Source organism: Lepisma saccharinum, chromosome 1 (assembly GCF_977018435.1).
Source record: "Lepisma saccharinum chromosome 1, izLepSacc3.1, whole genome shotgun sequence".
NCBI classification, from domain to species: Eukaryota; Metazoa; Arthropoda; class Insecta; order Zygentoma; family Lepismatidae; genus Lepisma; species Lepisma saccharinum.
In genome coordinates, this window is record NC_139229.1 from 79,803,808 (window position 1) to 79,806,398 (window position 2,591).

Here is a 2,591-nt window from a genome sequence, read left to right on the forward strand (position 1 = left end):
GCAGACGAGTCTAATATTTTCGGTTCTGACGTCACGAGTAATGTCCAAGATTCTTTCCCACAATACAACGTTTCCCTTCTTATCGTGAATATTGTATGCACCTCAAAATTTTTACTTAAATTTGATATTCCTGTACTTAATGTCAGCTTTTCCCCCATCCTTCATTTCAGTGTTATCATTTTGTTACATGTTCGTCTGTCTTGTACTCTTGCATACTTAATTTCATTATTTAAAATGCCTTCCTCTTCATCTCTTGTATTTTCCTTCATCACTTTTACTTTTCAACTTCCTTCCTTTTCTTTACCGTTTGTATTGTATTTCTTCTTCTATTAAACTCAATTAGAATAGAATAGATTAGAATAGAATAAATTCACTTCAAGTACGAGCCTTTCCAGCTGTACATACCATAGCTACAAGGATGAAAATTTTTTAGTACAATTTTCCTACACCCTTCGTCCTCTCAGTCTACTTCCACATTCACACTGCTTTGGAGTTCACAAACACTATTTCATTTCAACTCTTTCACTACCTGAGTAAATTTTCTCACATTTATTTACTTATTTAGTAGCCCCTCTCGCTTTCACACATTTGCGCTATCCCTACTGAGCTTCTTTGCTTGAGTTGGTATTTTAAGTCCACTTTATGCACAGTAAGGCTAATCGAGACTGGATCTACAGTTTAAAGTGGGATCCGAACCACTATGTGCCTCCACCGGGTATCGAACCCGGGACCCCTTGATTACAAGGCGACGACGCTACCACTGCGCCATCGGGGAGGCCTTCTTTGCTCTCTTTGCCCAGGCATAGTGTAGAAAAGTTCCCAGATTCCTTATTTGCGCCTCCCCTCCTCTCGGTCTCTCCCTCCTAATAACGCTTGTCATTATATTCTCAATGCTAGCTTCATTTATTTCCCTGTTATATATATATATATATATATATATATATATATATATATATATATATATATATATATTCGCAGTGGCGATATCGTAACCAATCAGGTTCTACTGAGGAGCGATTATTGCTATTTGAAACTTTCAACTCTATTTCGAGTGAGATTGTTGCTGTAAAAATCTGGCTATTACAGGCACGTAGGTACGGGGAAGGCTCTGGGGGCTGGAGTCCCACTCGCCCGAAATCCTAAAAATATCTAATTTAAATAATGTATAATTGTAAACATCTTGTATAATATGTTTTAATATACTGAGTAATTCATCTTTAGTCTCGCTACCCCCAACATTTTCACCTTTAGATGTCGAAAAAAAATTCTGGCTACGGGCCTTGGCTATTATTAGAGACCGGATTTTAAAGGGAATTCCTATTTTCATTTTTCAGCACGGATCATGGAATAAACAAGAAGTGTGTTGATAATTATCTTCCACCAACAATATTAGTGGCCGCGGTGGCTCAGTCGGTAACGCGTCTGACTGCCATGCTAAAGGTCCCGGGTTCGATCCCCGGCCGGTTCAAATCCGGGAACTTTTCTAACGATGGAAGCGGCCCCGGCGCCCACCCAGCGTCGAATAACATGGGTATCTGGGTGAAACCCTGGGGGGTAAAGGCGGTCAGGGGCGTGATGCTGATCACATCACCCCCACTCACGACCGGATCAAGAAAGTGTGGGGCGTTACCCCCACACCCCCTATACGCCTTCATGGCGTGGTGCTATGCACAGGGGAGCACTTTATCTTTTTACTTTTAGAAACAATATTACATGGTTTTGATTTCCCTTTCCCCCCCTTTTCAGCCCACATCCCCCCTTTTTAAATACATTTTCCTTCTTGGTCCCTAGTTTTTCAGCCTACATTCCGATATTTCCCTTTTTAAAAAAATATCTTCCTTGGTCCCTATATTGACAACATATCAAACATTTTGTACGATTGTATTTTCCCTAAACAAAACATTCAACAATTGTCTATTTGGTGTGACTTAGAGGAAAGAAAGAACAAGCGCCTTCTACCTTACCATCCCTCTATACTGTTGGGAGTACTTTGCAACGATTGTTGCAACAATGCGATCTGGGTTTACGTAGCAACAAAGGCATCAAATTTCTAGCATTTTTTTACTTTGCTTCATACGAAATTTAACGTAACGCTTTTAGGTTATATTTTGTGCTTTCATTTAAAATAATATTTTTAGTCGAGTGCAAAAATAAACTATTTTCATTTCCATTTTTTTTGGCAATAACTTTCCCATTTGTCCTTTTTAGAGTAAAATCCGGTCTCTGGCTATTATGCATTTACAGGTTGGGAACGAGTCACGAAGCCACCTATCGTTAACCGTCTTGCTGGCTCTTTACACTGTTAAAATAGGCTTGCTAGCTAGAATCGTGTGACTCTACCTTCACTTTGACTTAATCAACCTTTAGTTGGAGCTTAATCTTAGGACTTCGGCTGGAAATTATATATATATATATATCTTGCTTTCAAGGAACATCGCAATATCTCGGGTTCAAAAAGATTAGATTCAAATTGTTCCCACGGAATTCGGGATAAATTTTGTCCGTATTGTTTGCGCGGTTGTCTGGATTTTGTGTTCAAAACGTTGTTACTATACGATGGCAAGTGTACCAATAAAAGTCATATGAAAAAA

General features: G+C 39.1%; 1 pseudogene; it reads left to right on the forward strand.

The window, feature by feature from the left end:
* Positions 1-966: 966 nt before the first annotated feature.
* On the forward strand, positions 967-1,098 carry LOC145979692 (U4 spliceosomal RNA; annotated as a pseudogene).
* Positions 1,099-2,591: the final 1,493 nt, after the last annotated feature.